The 19,542-nt window shown below is 41.4% G+C and overlaps 1 protein-coding gene across 4 annotated transcripts in view; it reads left to right on the top strand.

Annotated features, from left to right (window-relative positions):
• The window catches only part of NXPE4 (neurexophilin and PC-esterase domain family member 4), a 91,211-nt gene that overhangs the window by 28,823 nt on the left and 42,846 nt on the right, over window positions 1-19,542 (top strand). For 3 of the 4 annotated variants that reach the window (XM_041771635.1, XM_041771638.1, XM_041771637.1), the window contains exons 1-2: window positions 8,396-8,452; window positions 9,962-10,019. The exons of the other annotated variant lie outside the window; for it this stretch is intronic. The gene's annotated coding sequence lies outside the window, so the exon portion shown is untranslated. Of the gene's footprint in view, window positions 1-8,395; window positions 8,453-9,961; window positions 10,020-19,542 lie in introns of those variants that run through there. 4 annotated transcript variants of the gene reach the window in all.

Consider the following 19,542-nt stretch of genomic DNA (forward strand, 5'->3'; position numbering starts at 1 on the left):
AGTAGAATAAAAGATGTTCATCTGCATTATATTTAATGCTGATAACTCTAAATACGTACCTCCTTTAAATAAATGAAACTAGGGAGCCCTGGATGGCTCAGTGGTTTAGCGCCTGCCTTTGGCCCAGGGCATGGTCCTGGGGTCCTGGGATTGAGTCCCACATCAGGCTCCTGCATGGGGCCTGCTTCTCCCTCTGCCTGTATCTCTGCCTCTCTCTCTCTCTCTGTGTGTCTTTCATAAATAAATAAATAAAAATCTTTAAAATAAAAATAAATGAATGAATGAATGAAAGAAACTAGCTTTTATTTATTAGACTATCCCAGGTTATGTGAACTTGAAAATTATTTGGGTTAATTTCTGTACTTCTGATTTTTAGGAAAACTTAATTTGTATGAGCTTATTTTTAAGCTAATTACATAGAGCTCTTCTACAAATTAATTTTGGCAATTGCATCCAAAGTTAGAAAAATAGCATGCATCTGCAACATACATGTAAAGACACATAGACTCAAACAGAAATCTTAGAGCTTTCATTCCAAAATTTTAGCCATGAATTGGGTGCAATATAAAACTCACTAGTTTACAAATAATAGTTTATAAATAACGGTCTCTGGCAGAGGAAAAAGTGAAGGTTACCCACTCCAGTGGCTAAAGCTTTTTACTAATTGTGGAGACTTTTAAAATTTGTATTTGTCCCTGACGAGTAATCTTAAGGAAGCTGTGGACTAGATTTTGGGCAAAAGAGCTTTATTAGCAGTTTATATTTTAAAAGGTCTCTTTCTGTTTTGGGTTTTGGGTTTGTTTTGTTTGTTTTTTCCTTCATTCTCCAGCAATTGTGAATAGACCTTTAGTTATCTCCTGGGGTGTTTACATTTCAAAGTCATGGTAAGATTTACATCTTTAAGGGACAGAGAAAGAAAATGTAAATTTTATACTAGGAAGTTTAATGCCTCTTGGATCCTTTTGGCACCCAGTTAAAATGTAATAGTACCATCCTATAATTAGAGGAATGACATATAAAAAATCTCTGGACTCAGAGTCAAGTGGGACATCTTTAGGGTTGGAAACAGGGGTCATTTGGGTCACTATTTGGGGAAATGATAAAACCCATTGGACCACGCCAATTTTGTGCAGCAGGAGGTGGGCTTCACTTTAGTGCTTTCATTCACTTAGAGCCCTGGCTGTGATCACTGTGATGGAAGGGTGGGTGTGGAGCCAGGTAATAAATATCCAAATGAGTAGTGGGAGGACTCTGGTTTGAGCATCAGTGGCTCCAGGGGGCCTTTGCCTTTCCTCTTTCCTTTTCCTTCTGTGGAGGCCTCAATAACCCTGTCAGCTTTCCCCTTGGTGATAGAAATGCCTCATGGGGTATGCTGCTCAGTTCCTGTCCATTCAGGGCAAAGTCAAAGAGGCTTGGAATCTGTGGTATTTTAGAGGAAATGAGCATAAAGCTCAGAAGGATCTTTAAGAAAGTTATAGATTGTAGGGTCTTTAGAGACACTGTCTAGTTAATACATTTTGTCAGCTATGAGTAAAAATTTAGATTGAACCTGTTCAAACAAGAAAATCCATAATAGTCAACAAACTCCCCTCTCTGTCTTGCTGCATAAAATCTTTAAGAAAAAAAAAATTATTTATTTATTTATTTATTTATTTATTTACTTATTTATTTAGAAGAATTTAAATTTCAGTTAAGGTATAGTTTTTGATCTTGGTTTCTACTTCTTATTTTTGTCTAGTTTCCTTAATCTCGGGCATTGTTATCAGAAGCTTTTGGATAGTGTCACTCTGAGCCTTCCTTATAGGTGGCTGCTTTCCTTTCCAACATGTTCCAAGAGATCTCTTCTGGGATTGAAATCTGTCTCCACTAGCATTGATTATGTACAGTTTTCTGGAGAGCCTTAGGCCTCTGGAGTGTAATATTAAAGTTTTGGCATGTTGGTATATGGCACAGAATAATGTCCATGAAGCATTCATGGGATTTCGCATTTATCAGAAAATTGGCATACTTCCTCAGGTTCTTGGGAGGCACCGGCACTAGACGTTCAGGACATTTATATATGTCCACTAATTTCTTTAGCAACATTACACCAGGGACTGGACCCATAATGTCCCATTGGGTCAGAGGATGAAGAGCAAGAGTAGTGAGTGAAATGGTGACAGACCATAGCCTCTTGTATTTTCCCTCCAGTGCCACTATTGGTTTCTGGTTGCAGGGCTCTTTCACTCTTCTGGGTTAGGACACATAGTCCAAGCATGACTCACTGACTCAGTGGCCACAGATGGAGATCTCCTGTCCTCCTCACCTATGGGAACATTTCCTTTGTGCCTTTAGCCCAGAACCTCTCTGTGGGCAGTGACAATAGCTTTGCAATCCAAACACTTTCCTTATCTATCCTTGGCCTTGAGGCATGAAGGAGCCTTATGCACTTTGATAGTCAGTGAAGGCCTTTATGTCTCATTAGACTGTGTGGCCTTGATCAGCCTGCTCTGGGGATATAATGAGTTATTACAGCAGCTGTGACCTTTGGGTTGGATACAGCAGGCAACACACTACAGAAGCCATATGCAAATCACATTGTAGCTTAACAGACCCCCCCAGCAAGTGCAGCTTTTTTTTTTTCAGATGGTGGAACACACCTGACTTAGGTCTAATCAAGCAAGTTTCAAGTATAGGGCATTCACCCTGGTTAATATCAATTGTTTTGTGTCAGTATCAGCCTATCAATAACCAATGCTAGTGTTAGACCGGGTCTCATAGTTATTATGATTGCAACATCCCCTTTAGCAATAACCATCAGGAAATCTTAAAAAATTAAAGTTTATTATTTACAGAATTCTACAGAGTACCTGGGAGCCACACAAGTCATGGGAAGTGAGGAGAGTGATAAGATCAGATCTGGTGTTCTGCTTTCATTGGGGATGATGGTAGGGGCCTAAGGTTTCACAGGCTCATTCTTTATTGGTGAATTTAAAAGATAGGACTGGGAACTTACAGTGGGGGAAGAGAAAAAAAAAGTGGCCCAAATGATCATGATCAGTTATTGAAATCAACCAAAAATCTTTAAAACATAGAAGCCTCCATGGGGGAAGGTGGCCTGGTTCTTTATTTAGTGGTGTGGCTGGTGATGTGTTTATTAGAGATAGGCATCTTTGAAGTGAGTGTCTCAGCCATCAAAGCTTATATTAGGCACTTGTGTTCCAAAAAAAAAAAACCAAGCCTCTCAGAGTTTCCACTATGGGATGGGATTGTGATATATGTAGGGATGTGTTTTATATATAAGAATATGTATACATTGTGAATGAGGAATAGTGCCTGTTTTCCTTTGGTAATTTTGTCCATCATGACTGAACAAGAATTCAGCTCACATAAAGGCTATAAATATAAGAAAAACATGAATACGCTGTGACAGTTCTCCACAATAAGCTGAAATACCAGCTACTATGAGTTTATCACATGCATACAGTAGCAATCTAGAGTGAGATTTGGGTCTCTAGGACCTTTTCAGAAGTTATTTGGCAAAACTATGCCTAATTTTTAAGATCAAGAAGCAAGTTCAAAGTGGTTTTATGATTTAATAAAGTCTACATAGCTAACTAAACAATGAATTTAGGATAGAACAGGTTTCTTACCTACTGGTCCAGTGAATTTCAGTTATACCATGTTACCATTTCTATAAAAAAGCAACTGTTTTTGGATTGAGAGTCCATAGAAATTTTAAAACAGAACTGATGTAAGATCAAATATTTTAAAACTTGATAATAATCAGTTGAATTATTTTGGGGGGGAGGGGAGATTTTTCCCAATCCTCAAATTAAGGGTAATTGTGAAGCTGTAGGACTTTCACTATAGAGAAAACCCTGACACAAGTTCCAGGCAAGAAAGGAATGTTGTAAAACTGAAGATGCTGCTGTGGATCAGTAAGATGACCTTAGAAAGAGGAATAAAACTGCTACTGGGGAGAACAGGTGTTTGTTTCAAAAGAATCAAAGTGAAGGAAACTGTCAGACAGGGTCTTAGTGAGAAGAGGCTAATTCAGAGTCCTAGAGTATGCTATAAACCATAAAAGAAGGAGGTAGAGCCAGTGAGAAGAATGGCATGGATGTCTGAAGATGGGAAATAGTCTTTGGAAATCCAGCAAATGTGCAGTAGGGCCAAATAAGACAGACCATTGGGTGGTTTTTCATAAGATGCTGGCTAGTGTGGAACAAATAGAGACATCGGAATCAGAAAGGTGTACATTCAGTTCCTGACCCTGCAACTAGCTCTGTCTGTTCCTTAATAAAATGAGATTAATAATAACTGCACAGAAGTTTGTCATGAAGGTACAGGTTTGAATGCAGGTAAAGGCCTTCGTGCATTGTTGCTGTTGGATAAATGGTAGCATTGGTTAGAGTCAGGCTATGTAGGCGGGAGCATTTCCAAGGGGAAGCCTCTAACTTTGATATTCTTAGCTCTCCTTTGAGTCCCTGGACTCTGACCCCGACTTGATCTCCATGTTTGCCACCTACACGCTCTGCCTTTATGACTCCAGAGTTTAAATTATTTTTAACTCATCAAATTATCTCCCACCTACGCAGACTCTAGCAGTCTGTTCTGGCTCTCTATGTCCTGTCCTACCACATTTATTGTTAACTATGTGGGCTTCAGAGGAGTTGTCAAAAGATTTTAAAAGGTACGTGTCTCTCTGCATACTTTGAGATCCTCAGACTTTACAAACCCTTTCATTTTTAAGATTGATAAATTACCCTCAGCAAAGTATAGGGTTAAAATCATCAACTATGCTCCTAATATTTTAAACTTTGAGCAAATTTAGGGTATAACTTTTTGTTAACAGATCATCATGATCCAATAGGCTTACAATCACAACATTGTAATTGAAGAAATTTGGGGTGGGTTAGTGAGCATTTCAAATTATTTAACATATAACTGGACGAGAAAATATTTTTAAGAATAGCCAACATTTAAAAAATTTATCTTAAATATTATATTCTGTATTTTACCAAGATGACAGCATTATTATAAAGAAAGTGGGAAAGGTATGGCAAGCCTCTTTCACATAGCTATAATAAAACTCTATTTTAGGGATGCCTGGGTGACACAGTGGTTGAGTGTCGCCAGGTCAGCGCGTGACCCTGGAGTCCCGGGATCAAGTCCCACATCGGGCTCCCAGCATGGAGCCTGCTTCTCTCTCTGCCTGTGTCTCTGCCACTCTCTCTCTGTCTCTCATGAATAAATAAATAAATAATATATTTTAAAAGAACTCTGTTTTTATTGAAAAATATAAGATATGCCATCTGTTTAAGTTGTGTACAAGTTTATATGTATGTCGTTTTCTTCATGGTGTACAGAACAGTGTGACAGCAAATATGGAAAATGACACTCTGTCCAGACTTTTTTGAAAGTCAGTTTATTGAGGTACAATATATTTATAGTAAAATTCAGCATTTTTAGTATATTCTGACTTTTGGCAGAATGTTACTATTAGCACAATCAAGATGGAGAATAGTTCTATCACCCAATTTGACTATTGTTGATAATGCTTCTATAAACACTTGGGTGCATGTACCCCATCAAATCTGTGTTTTTGTATCCTTTGGCTAAATACCTAGTAGTGCTGGATCACAGGAGAGCTCTATTAACTTTTTGAGGAAATTCTATACTGTTCTCCAGAGTGGCTGCACCAGTTTGTACTCCCACCAACAGTGCAAGAGGGATCCCCTTTCTCCACATCCTCACTAACATCTGTTGTTTCTTGTGGTGTTAATCTTAGCCATTCTGATCAATGTGAGGTGGTATCTCATTGTGGTTTTGATTTACATTTTCCCGATGCTGAGTGAAATTGAGCATTTTTTCATTTGTCTGTTGGCCATCTAGATGTCTTCTTTGGAAAAGTATCTGTTCATGTCTTCTGCCTATTTCTTAACTGGATTATTTGTGGTTTGGGTGCTGAGTTTGAGAAGTTCTTTATAGGCTTTGGATATCAACCCTTTATCAGATATGTCATTTGCAAATATCTTCTCCCATTGAATAGACTGCCTTGTAGTTTGCTGTGTAAAAGCTCTTTATCTTCATGAAGTCCCAATAGTTTGTTTGCTTTTGTTTTCCCTGCCTCCAGTGATGTGTCTAGAAAGAAGTTGCTCTGGCCAAGGTCAGAGAGGTTGCTGCCTGTGTTCTCCTCTAGGATTTTGATGTTCCTTGTCACACATTTAGAGCTTTCATTCATTTTGAATTTATTTTTGTGTATGATGCAGGAAAGTGGCCCAGTTTCATTCTTCATGTTTCTGTCCAGTCTTCCCAATACTATTTGTTGAAGAGAGACTGTCTTTTTTCCCTTTGGATATTCTTTTCTGCTTTGTCAATGATTAGTTGACCATACAGTTGTGGGTCCATTTCTGGGTTTTCTATTCTGTTCCATTGATCTCTGTATCTGTTTCTGTGCCAGTACCATACTGTCTTGATTACAGTTTTGTAATTCAGCTTGAAATCAGGAATTGTAATGCCTCTAGTTTGATTTTCTTTTTCAGGATTACTTAGGCTTTTCAGGGTCTTCTGTGGTTTCATACAAATTTTAGGGTTGGGCGAATGAAAAAAAAATTAGGATTGTTTGTTGTAGCTCTGTGAAAAATGCTGGTGGTATTTTGAGAGGGAGTCCATTAAATGTGTAGATTGCTTTGGATGATATAGACATTTTAATGATGTTTGTTCTTCCAATCCATGAGCATGGAGTGTTTTTCCATTTTTTGTGTCCTCTTAAATTTCTTTCATAAGTTTTCTATAGTTTTCAGAGTACAGATCTTTTAACTCTTTGGTTGGGTTTATTCCTAGGTATATTAAGGTATTTGGGTGCAATTGTAAATGGGATCGATTCCTTGATTTCTTTTTTTTTTTTTTTGCCTCATTACTGGTATATAGGAGTACAATCGATTTTTGTACACTGATTTTATAGCCTGTAACTCTGCTTAATTCTATAGCTTTTTTAAAAAAGATATTTTAATGGATGTGTAGTAGTATCTCATTATAATTTTAATTTTTATTTCCCTAATGTTTAATGATGTTGAGCATCTTTTTATATGTTCATTTGCCATCTGTATATCTTCTTTGGTGAAATGAACAAATTTTTTCCCACTCTGTAATTGGATTCTTTATTTTCTCATTGAGTCTTGGAAGAAAATATATATAATTTCTAGTTTGAGTCCAAAGGCTTGAGAACCAGAAACACATCTGGGGCTTAAAAAAGTGTCTCAGTTTAAGTAGTGAGACCAAATTCATCCTACTTCCATCTTTTTATGCTCTTCCAGGCTCAGTGGATAGGATGATATCTGTCTACAGTAGTAAGGGGTGAGGGTGACCTTTACTCTGTCTGGCTAGAATCATTAATCTCTTTTGGAAACACTCTCCTAGATATTCCCCAAGATAATATTTTACCAGCTATTTGGGCATTTTTTTAGCCTAGTCAAGTAGACACTTAAAAGTAACCATTATAGTTACCAGAGGCATAGTTGCCCTCTGTAACTGCCCCTGTCTTATAATTCCAATATTTGGGTCATCTCTAAGACTGATTCTATGGTTTGCCTTGCTCTTTACCATGGGTTATTTTTTCTTGTTTATTTTGTGTGTTTCACAAATTTTTTATTTATTGCCAAACACAAAGTTGAAAATAATACACGCTGAAATAAATAGTATTTATGCACAGAAAAGCTACACCCCTTCTCCTAGGTCAATAGTGTGTGTGTTGGGCGAAGAGGGTTCACTCAGTCTACTCAGGAGTTGAGCTAGGTTTGGGTTTCTGTTGTTGCTATGGTGACCTTGAATTCACCATCAGCTTCAAGATTCTCTGGAGTTACTGGTGTTTAGGGTGGGTTTTGTTTTAACAAAGGATTTTTCTCAGTGTTCCTCTTTCATCCTTAGTATTATCCTTCCCTGTGTCTTAGAATGAGTCTTTCTCCAAGCTCTTGCTCCTTCTCTCATGGTTGACAGCAGTTGCTTTCTACTTGGTGCTGTCTACCCTGCTGGGGAGAAGGAGTGGGATTCTCTGGTGTTCCAGTTCAGCTTCAATCTTAGGCAGGCTTTGTGTCCCTTGGTTGGATAGAGGTTGGAGTGGCTTTCTTGGTGATGCTGCCTGCCTCCTTGCAGCATTAGGAAATCTCTAATGATCTTGGTCGAGGTCAGTTTCCTGTCCCACCCCACTCCGAGCAGCACACAGTTTTATTTCTCCATTTCCCCAACTATAGTTTGGCTCTAGAAAGGCCAGGGCTCACAGTTTTTTTTCAGTGGCATAAGGCCTTAGCTCTTAGTGGAAGAGGATGCAGGAGAGGTTTTGTGTCTTTCCCATCAAGGAGCTTCTCTCTCCTCCAGACCTGGTCTGCTGAGGAGGCTTTGTCTAGTCTTCTGCACTGACCCTAGTCTTTCTCATGAGTGTTTGGTGGAGACCCAAGGAGAAGAACAATCAGTAAGTACAAATGTTTCCTATGTCTTCATTCCTAGGAGTTCTGTACTCTCACACCCTCTGCCCACACTCAGCTTTTAGCAATTTGTTTTAAAAAATGTAACTAAATTCTTATTATTCATTGTTCCCTCAGAAGTCAGTATTTGTGTCCCTTTTGTCCTTGGAAGTAGTCTTTCCTGAGATTTTAAGTTAGATGGTTGGTCTGTGACCCCAGTTTCTGGTAAGTTAAGCAACAGTTAGCATTTTGTAGATCTTCTGGATTTTCCTTGTAACTCTGGGAGTAATAATGTTCCTGCTAACTAAATACAACCTAGGCTGAAGTTAAAAGTCCTTTGGGGTTTATGCTAAAGGATATAAAACTGTTTTAGGGAGACAAGACACTTGAACCAGAGAAGAAAATCCAAATTTTTTTGTTAAATTTATTTATTTATTTTGAGAGAAAGAGAGAGTCGAGGATTGGGCAGAGGCAGAGGGAGAGAGAGAGAGAGGATCCCAAAAGGACTCCCCACTGAGCTCAGAGCAAGTTTGAGGCTTGATCCCATGATCCTGAGGCCATGAGTCAGATGCTTAACCAGCTGAGCCATCCAGGTGCCCAGGAAATCCTAATTTAAAGAACACCCATGCTCAATGAGCTCACTGGACACCAACTGTCTATAACTAAAAGTAAGTAATTGTGTCTTTTCTTCCTTTTTGATGGAGATGATGGCATTAATTAAAACTAAAGTTTTGCTCAGAATATAAATTTGAGACTGTACACTAACTTCTAACTGAAAACAGTGTATTTATCTAAATTAGTGGACAGTATACTATAGTAAGTGCTAAGACAGAGTTTCATAATCTTTCTTTGTGTGTGTGTGTGTGTGTGTGTGTGTGCGCCATAGAACCCTTTCATGGTCTCTGAACCCTTTCTGTCATTAAACGTTATTACATGCATGAATTAAAATATATAGGACTTCAAAGAAAACCAATTATATTGAATTACAGTTTTCAAGGTATTTCAAAATCTGATGTAGACATATATGCCCTTCTATTTACCCATTAATTAAAAATATCTACTGTTAGGTCTAATAACTACTGCAATTTCAAAGTAGTAATGAAAATAAATGCTATTTCATGATATCTGCAACAACTGGGACTTGGTATGAAATATTTGTGATTCTTTTAAAAGATTTTATTTATTCATTAGAGACACAGAGAGAGCAGTAGAGACACAGGCAGAGGGAGAAGCAGGCTACAGGCAGGGAGCCCAATGTGGGACCTGATCCCAGGACTCTAGGACCCTGCCCTGAGCCTAAGGCAGACAGATGCTCAACCACTGAGCCACCCAGGCATCCCAATATTTGTGATTTCTAATCATTTGAATGTTAGATATCACTAATACTATGGCACTTTATTATCTATTCAAAAAATTGTAATGCTGAATTTTAGCGAGATGTTAGGGAAAATAAAATCTAATCTTCTTTTGATCTAAATACACATTCTCCTTTGATTTCTATCTATGGATCTCCCAAGGGACCCTGGGTTAAGCAATCTCTACGCTGAAGTGGGAAACCATCAAAAGCAATCAGAGGTAAATATAACACTGTATGTTAACTATACTGGAATTAAAATTTAAAATAAAAGAGCAATCAGAGGTAGAGGGAGGAAAGTCAGAGGAAGCTTTAGAGAGACTCCAGGTGGAAGGCACAACATCTACAAAAATATGTTGAAGATAACTGTAGTACATTCAGAGTAATTTTGTATTTTTGGAACACAACTGTTATTACTACTAGTTGCCCTTTACCGAGAACTTTTTACATGTAGAGTACTGTGTTAAGTTTATTAAAAACACGTTCAGGGGATCCCGGGGTGGCTCAGTGGTTTAGTGCCTGCCTTTGGCCCAGGGCGTGATCCTGGAGACCCGAGATCAAGTCCCACGTCAGGCTCCCAGCCTGTGTCCCGGCTCCCCCCACCCCTTCTGTGTCTTTCATGAATGAATAAATAATAAATAAATAAATGAATCTATTAAAGAAAAACCCACATTCATGTAATTAAGTCCTCACAACAACTCTTTGAGATAAACATACTTGATTTCCATTTTATAAATAAGGAAACCCGGGTCCAAAGATTTTAAGTAACTTTCCTGAGGTCAAGTACCTCGTATGTTGCAGAGCATGTACTTAAGCCTAAATCTCTTTCATCCAAAGCTCACAAAGAGCTTTGGGTGTGTCTTTGTCTCTGTGGGAGGGAGGCATTTCTGTTTGGAAATACTCCAGGATGAAGTCTTGGAGGCTATATGAAGAGGTGGAGATTGTATCATGAAAACCAACTTTCCAATTTCATCTCCTGCCTCCTCACATGTTTCTTAGCCACCCTGTACCACAATAATTCCTAAACATAACTTGATTCTGCTACCTTTATGGTTTGTACTTGCTTCCTTTTTTTTTTTTTTTTTTTAAGATTTTATTCATTTATTCCTGAGAGACACACAGAGGCAGAGACACAGGCAGAGGGAGAAGCTGGCTCCCTGCAGGGAGCCCAATGCAGGACTCGATCCCAGGACCCCAGAATCATGACCTGAGCCAAAGTCAGGCACTCACTGAGCCACCCAGGTGCCCCTTTGTACCTACTTCTTTCTCTGCCTTGCATGCCCTCCTTCCAAGTATGTCTTTGTCTCCTGATTAACTAGAACTCAGACTTTGTGGCGAGCTCTTCTCTAGCCTACAAATACAGATGCCATCCATGTTTAAGAAAGCTTTCTAGAGGCAGGTGGGGGAGAAAGCAGGGTAAAGGCAGTTCTAGCAAGAAAAGAGAATACAATACAGAGTATAAGCAGCAAAGGCTAAAATGTTTTAAAACTGTCTTCTCAGTCAGAAAAAAAAATGTGGCATCAGCAGAGGAATCAAGAGGAAAATTAGATGGTTTACTGCCTGTATAACAAGATTATCGAGCTTACTGAAAAAAATAAAAGTAGTGTCTGTGGACCGAAAAGACTACCTCTTCCTTGAACAATTCTGCCTGGGGGTTCACTCTACATAATATGTTTGTAATGTTTATTTCCTTTGCATCTCCAATATTAAACTGTTAAATATCAAACAAGAAAGTGAGGTTTTAAAATCTCATTCTCCAAACACTTTTATAAATTTGAAACTTATAAAATCAGTAAGTATTGGTATGTATGCTTTATGGAAAATCCTTTCGTCAAAAATCCATTTATCCAACCAATATTTAATGGGAAAGGTATTATGGGACGTATAATGAGGAATTCCACAGCAGTGGAACCTCTAAGATCCTACACAGAGGTTGCAAATTTGCATCTCACAGTCATGTTTTATTTGCTCCAGATTTTCAAGAATATAAAATATTCAAGAGATTTCACATAATTATCTGGATTTCTGGCTTCAACTGGAAAAAGTAGTGAGTTGGCTTGCAATCCCAAATGGAATGGGCTGGAGCCAAATGGGCCACCTGTTACAAACCTGATGCATGCTTTCCAGTGTATCAACAGCACCACCATTCTGCTAGCCCTTGGGGGGGGTCTCAAAATGCAGCACCATTTTCCATCCCACCCTCTTTCTCATCCTTCAGTTCAATGAGTCAACAAGTTGATTCAGTCTCTACAATATCCTTCTCTTCTATCTCCTTCATTTCATTCTAACTTCCAGAGTGATTCAAGGACTTTATTACCTCCTGATGAGAATTAGAATTATCACAGCTAACATACACTGAGCAGCACTCACTGTGCTAAGCATTTTACGTGGGATGTTTCTTTTAATCCTCACATGAACCCTGTAAGATAAATTCCATCACAATCCTCATTTTACAATAGAGAGAATTGACACACTAGAAGCTTAATGCACCTGTCCAAGGTCTCACAGCCTGCAAGTGGGGCAGTCTGACTCTTGAAACTATACTCTTAATCTTATAAACAAATTGTATTGATAGTTTCAAGCTTGAGTACAGGTGGTCCTGGTGACTTCAAGCCTTTTCAAAAGGTGGGAAGGATTAAAAGACTTTAGAAAATCGTTATCCACTCTAGACATTCAATTTACATACATATTCTTTTATAGAAGAGATCTCCCTACTAACTCAGGTGATGTTTCAGAGTCCCCTTTCAATATGACCCTTCTCTCACTGATTCTCCCTCTTCCATTGCGAATTTTACTAGGGTGTATTGCCCCACTGTGTAAAACACTAAAGGTAGTAATCAAAAGGACAATTTGAAATACTGGCTTTTTTGTGTTGGAAAAAAAATGAAGAGTTTTTTCAGTTGTGTAACAGATCCTTCTGAGGTTCCATATAGTTTTAAGTACTGCTTCAAGGGGGAGGGGCAAGATGGCGGAGGAGTAGGGTCTCCAGGTCACCTGTCCTCAGCAAATTACCTAGAAAACCATCCAATCATCCTGAAAACCTACGAATTCGGCCTGAGATTTAAAGAGAGACCAGCTGGAACGCCACAGTGAGAAGAGTTCGCGCTTCTATCAAGGTAGGAAGACGGGGAAAAAGAAATAAAGACACAAAAGGCCTCCAAGGGGGAGGGGCCCCGCGAGGAGCCGGGCTGAGGCCGGGGCGAGTGTCCCCAGGACAGGAGAGCCCCGGCCCGGAGGAGCAGGAGCTGCACCGACCTTCCCCGCGGAAAGGGGATCCCCGGGAATTGGAGCAGGATCCCCAGAAAGGCGGGGATGCCCTCGGGCTCCCTGGGACAGTAACAGAGGAACTGCGCCCCGGAGAGTGCGCCGAGCTCCCTAAGGGCTGCAGCGCTCGGCGGGACCCGGAGCAGCTCGGAGGGGCTCGGGCGGCGGCTCTGCGGAGGGGGCGGCGCGGCTCCGGGAACAGCTCGGAGGGGCTCGGGCGGCGGCTCCGCGGAGGGGGCTGCGCGGCTCCGGGAACAGCTCGGCGGCGGCGGCTCGGGCGGAGGAAGAAGCTCCGCGCGGAGGGGGCTGCGGGGCTCCGGGAACAGCTCGGAGAGGCTCGGGCGGCGGCTCCGCGGAGGGGGCTGCGGGGCTCCGGGAACAGCTCGGCGGCGGCGGCTCGGGCGGAGGAAGAAGCTCCGTGGAGGGGGCGGCGCGGCTCCGGGAACAGCTCGGAGGGGCTCGGGCGGCGGCTCCGCGGAGGGGGCTGCGGGGCTCCGGGAACAGCTCAGCGGCGGCGGCTCGGGCGGCGGCTCCGCGGAGGGGGCTGCGGGGCTCCGGGAACAGCTCAGAGGGGCTCGGGCTGCGGCTCCGCGGAGGGGGCTGCGGGGCTCCGGGAACAGCTCAGCGGCGGCGGCGCGGGCGGAGGAAGAAGCTCCGCGCGGAGGGGGCTGCGCGGCTCCGGGAACAGCTCGGAGGGGCTCGGGCGGCGGCTCCGTGGAGGGGGCTGCGCGGCTCCGGGAACAGCTCAGCGGCGGCGGCTCGCGCAGAGGAAGAAGCTCCGCGCGGAGGGGGCTGCGCGGCTCCGGGAACAGCTCGGAGAGGCTCGGGCGGCGGCTCCGCGGAGGGGGCTGCACCGCCGGGAGCGCGAATCCAACAGCGCAGGCCCCGGAGCACAGGGCGCCGGGACATAGCCCAGGATCCGGCCTCCCCCGGGACAGGCAGAGGCCGGGAGGGCCCAGGACAGCAAGGACGCTCCTGCCTGGAACTGAGCAGATCAGCGGCCCCGCCCCGGAGCCCCCAGGCCCTGCAGACGGAGAGCCCCGGAGCTACTGCGGGAGCTGACTCGAGGGTCCCAGAGCTGCCCCCGCCACTGTGGCTTCCTCCCGGGGCCTCACGGGGTGAACAACCCCCACCGAGCCCTGCACCAGGCAGGGGCAGAGCAGCTCCCCCAAGTGCTAACACCTGAGAATCAGCGCAGCAGGCCCCTCCCCCAGAAGACCAGCGACACGGACCAGTTCCAAGGGAAGTCAAGGGACTTAAACTACACAGAATCGGAAGATACTCCCCCGTGGTTTTTTTTGTTTTTGTTTTTGTTTTTTTTTGTTTTGTTTTGTCCTTTTTTTTTTTTTCTTTTTTTTTTTTCTCTCTTTCTTCTTGATTTCTGATTGCTTCCCCCACCCCCCCTTTTTTTCTTTTTTCTCCTTTCTTTCTTTTTCTTTCTTTTTCTTCTCTTTTTCCCCTATTTTTTTCTTCTTTCTCTTTTTTCTTTTTCTCTTTTTTTCCTTCTCTCTCTTTTTCTCCTTTTCCCAATACAACTTGTTTTTGGCCACTCTGCACTGAGCAAAATGACTAGAAGGAAAACCTTACCTCAAAAAAAAGAATCAGAAACAGCCCACTCTCCCACAGAGTTACAAAATATGGATTACAATTCAATGTCAGAAAGCCAATTCAGAAGCACTATTTTACAGCTACTGGTGGCTCTAGAAAAAACCATAAAGGACTCAAGAGACTTCATGACTGCAGAATTTAGATCCAATCAGGCAGAAATTAAAAATCAATTAAATGAGATGCAATCCAAGCTAGAAGTCCTAACGACGAGGCTTGACGAGGTGGAAGAACGAGTGAGTGACATAGAAGACAAGTTGATGGCAAAGAGGGAAACTGAGGAAAAAAGAGACAGGCAATTAAAAGACCATGAGGATAGATTAAGGGAAATAAATGATAGCCTGAGGAAGAAAAACCTACGTTTAATTGGGGTTCCTGAGGGCGCGGAAAGGGACAGAGGGCCAGAATATGTATTTGAACAAATCCTAGCTGAAAACTTTCCGAATCTGGGAAGGGAAACAGGCATTCAGATCCAGGAAATAGAGAGATCCCCCCCTAAAATCAACAAAAACCGTTCAACACCTCGACATTTAATAGTGAAGCTTGCAAATTCCAAAGATAAGGAGAAGATCCTTAAAGCAGCAAGAGAAAAAAAGTCCCTGACTTTTATGGGGAGGAATATTAGGGTAACAGCAGACCTCTCCACAGAGACCTGGCAGGCCAGAAAGGGCTGGCAGGATATATTCAGGGTCCTAAATGAAAAGAACATGCAACCAAGAATACTTTACCCCGCAAGGCTCTCATTCAAAATGGAAGGAGAGATAAAGAGCTTCCAAGACAGGCAGGAACTGAAAGAATATGTAACCTCCAAACCAGCTCTGCAAGAAATTTTAAGGGGGACTCTTAAAATTCCCCTTTAAGAAGAAGTTCAGTGGAACAATCCACAAAAACAAGGACTGAATAGATATGATGACACTAAACTCATATCTATCAATAGTAACTCTGAATGTGAACGGGCTTAATGACCCCATCAAAAGGCGCAGGGTTTCAGACTGGATAAAAAAGCAGGACCCATCTATTTGCTGTCTACAAGAGACTCATTTTAGACAGAAGGACACCTACAACCTGAAAATAAAAGGTTGGAGAACCATTTACCATTCAAATGGTCCTCAAAAGAAAGCAGGGGTTGCCATCCTTATATCAGATAAATTAAAATTTACCCCGAAGACTATAGTGAGAGATGAAGAGGGATACTATCTCATACTCAAAGGATCTATCCAACAAGAGGACTTAACACTTCTCAATATATATGCCCCGAATGTGGGAGCTGCCAAATATTTAAACCAATTAATAACCAAACTCAAGAAATACCTTGATAATAATACACTTATACTTGGTGACTTCAATCTAGCTCTTTCTACCCTGGATAGGTCTTCTAAGCACAACATCTCCAAAGAAACGAGAGCTTTAAATGATACACTGGACCAGATGGATTTCACAGATATCTACAGAACTTTACATCCAAACTCAACTGAATACACATTCTTCTCAAGTGCACATGGAACTTTCTCCAGAATAGACCACATACTGGGTCACAAATCGGGTCTGAACCGATACCAAAAGATCGGGATAGTCCCCTGTATATTCTCAGACCATAATGCCTTGAAATTAGAACTTAATCACAACAAGAAATATGGAAGGACCACAAACACGTGGAGGTTAAGGACCATCCTGCTAAAAGATGAAAAGGTCAACCAGGAAATTAAGGAAGAATTAAAAAGATTCATGGAAACTAATGAGAATGAAGATACAACCGTTCAAAATCTTTGGGATGCAGCAAAAGCAGTCCTGAGGGGGAAATACATCGCAATACAAGCATACATTCAAAAACTGGAAAGATCTCAAATTCAAAAGCTCACCTTACACATAAAGGAACTAGAGAAAAAGCAACAAATAGACCCCACCCCCAGCAGAAGAAGAGAGTTAATTAAAATTCGAGCAGAACTCAATGATATCGAGACCAAAAGAACTGTGGAACAGATCAACAGAACCAGGAGTTGGTTCTTTGAAAGAATTAATAAGATAGATAAACCATTAGCCAACCTTATTAAAAAGAAGAGAGAGAAGACTCAAATTAATAAAATCATGAATGAGAAAGGGGACATCACTACCAACACCAAGGAAATACAAACGATTTTAAAAACATATTATGAACAGCTGTACGCCAATAAATTAGGAAATCTAGAAGAAATGGACGCATTCCTGGAAAGCCACAAACTACCAAAACTGGAGCAGGAAGAAATAGAAAACCTGAACAGGCCAATAACCAGGGAGGAAATTGAAGCAGTCATCAAAAACCTCCCAAGACACAAGAGTCCAGGGCCAGATGGCTTCCCAGGGGAATTCTATCAAACGTTTAAAGAAGAAATCATACCTATTCTACTAAAGCTGTTTGGAAAGATAGAAAGAGATGGAGTACTTCCAAATTCATTCTATGAGGCCAGCATCACCTTAATTCCGAAACCAGACAAAGACCCCACCAAAAAGGAGAATTACAGACCAATATCCCTGATGAACATGGATGCAAAAATTCTCAACAAGATACTAGCCAATAGGATCCAACAACACATTAAGAAAATTATTCACCATGACCAAGTAGGATTTATCCCTGGGACACAAGGCTGGTTCAACACTCGTAAAACCATCAATGTGATTCATCATATCAGCAAGAGAAAAACCAAGAACCATATGATACTCTCATTAGATGCAGAGAAAGCATTTGACAAAATACAGCATCCATTCCTGATCAAAACCCTTCAGAGTGTTGGGATAGAGGGAACTTTCCTCGACATCTTAAAAGCCATCTACGCAAAGCCCACAGCAAATATCATTCTCAATGGGGAAGCACTGGGAGCCTTTCCCCTAAGATCAGGAACAAGACAGGGATGTCCACTCTCACCACTGCTGTTCAACATAGTTCTGGAAGTCCTCGCCTCAGCAATCAGACAACAAAAAGACATTAAAGGCATTCAAATTGGCAAAGAAGAAGTCAAACTCTCCCTCTTCGCCGATGACATGATACTCTACATAGAAAACCCAAAAGCCTCCACCCCCAGATTGCTAGAACTCATACAGCAATTTGGTAGCGTGGCAGGATACAAAATCAATGCCCAGAAATCAATGGCATTTCTATACACTAACAATGAGACTGAAGAAAGAGAAATTAAGGAGTCAATCCCATTTACAATTGCACCCAAAAGCATAAGATACCTAGGAATAAACCTAACCAAAGAGGTAAAAGATCTATACCCTAAAAACTATAGAACACTTCTGAAAGAAATTGAGGAAGACACAAAGAGATGGAAAAATATTCCATGCTCATGGATTGGCAGAATTAATATTGTAAAAATGTCAATGTTACCCAGGGCAATTTATACGTTTAATGCAATCCCTATCAAAATACCATGGGCTTTCTTCAGAGAGTTAGAACAAATTATTTTAAGATTTGTGTGGAATCAGAAAAGACCCCGAATAGCCAGGGGAATTTTAAAAAAGAAAACCTTAGCTGGGGGCATCACAATGCCAGATTTCAGGTTGTATTACAAAGCTGTGGTCATCAAGACAGTGTGGTACTGGCACAAAAACAGACACATAGATCAATGGAACAGAATAGAGAACCCAGAAGTGGACCCTGAAATGTACGGTCATCTAATATTCGATAAAGGAGGAAAGACTATCCATTGGAAGAAAGACAGTCTCTTCAATAAATGGTGCTGGGAAAATTGGACATCCACATGCAGAAGAATGAAACTGGACCACTCTCTTTCACCATACACAAAGATAAACTCAAAATGGATGAGAGATCTAAATGTGAGACAAGATTCCATCAAAATCCTAAAGGAGAACACAGGCAACACCCTTTTTGAACTTGGCCACAGTAACTTCTTGCAAGATACATCCACGAAGGCAAAAGAAACAAAAGCAAAAGTGAACTATTGGGACTTCATCAAGATAAGAAGCTTTTGCACAGCAAAGGATACAGTCAACAAAACTAAAAGACAACCTACAGAATGGGAGAAGATATTTGCAAATGACATATCAGATAAAGGGCTAGTTTCCAAAATCTATAAAGAACTTATTAAACTCAACCCCAAAGAAACAAACAATCCAATCATGAAATGGGCAAAAGACATGAAGAGAAATCTCACAGAGGAAGACATGGACATGGCCAACAAGCACATGAGAAAATGCTCTGCATCACTTGCCATCAGGGAAATACAAATCAAAACCACAATGAGATACCACCTCACACCAGTGAGAATGGGGAAAATTAACAAGGCAGGAAACAACAAATGTTGGAGAGGATGCGGAGAAAAGGGAACCCTCTTACACTGTTGGTGGGAATGTGAACTGGTGCAGCCACTCTGGAAAACTGTGTGGAGGTTCCTCAAAGAGTTAAAAATAGACCTGCCCTACGACCCAGCAATTGCACTGTTGGGGATTTACCCCAAAGATTCAGATGCATTGAAACGTCGGGACACCTGCACCCCGATGTTTCTATCAGCAATGGCCACAATAGCCAAACTGTGGAAGGAGCCTCGGTGTCCATCGAAAGATGAATGGATAAAGAAGATGTGGTTTATGTATACAATGGAATATTACTCAGCAATTAGAAACGACAAATACCCACCATTTGCTTCAACGTGGATGGAACTGGAGGGTATTATGCTGAGTGAAATAAGTCAATCGGAGAAGGACAAACAGTGTATGTTCTCATTCATTTGGGGAATATGAATAATAGTGAAAGGGAATATAAAGGAAGGGAAAAGAAATGTTGGGAAATATCAGGAAGGGAGACAGAACATAAAGACTCCTAACTCGGGGAAACGAACTAGGGGTGGTGGAAGGGGAGGCGGGCGGGTGTTGGAGGGGAAT

This window comes from Vulpes lagopus, chromosome 10, assembly GCF_018345385.1.
Source record: "Vulpes lagopus strain Blue_001 chromosome 10, ASM1834538v1, whole genome shotgun sequence".
NCBI lineage: Eukaryota > Metazoa > Chordata > Mammalia > Carnivora > Canidae > Vulpes > Vulpes lagopus.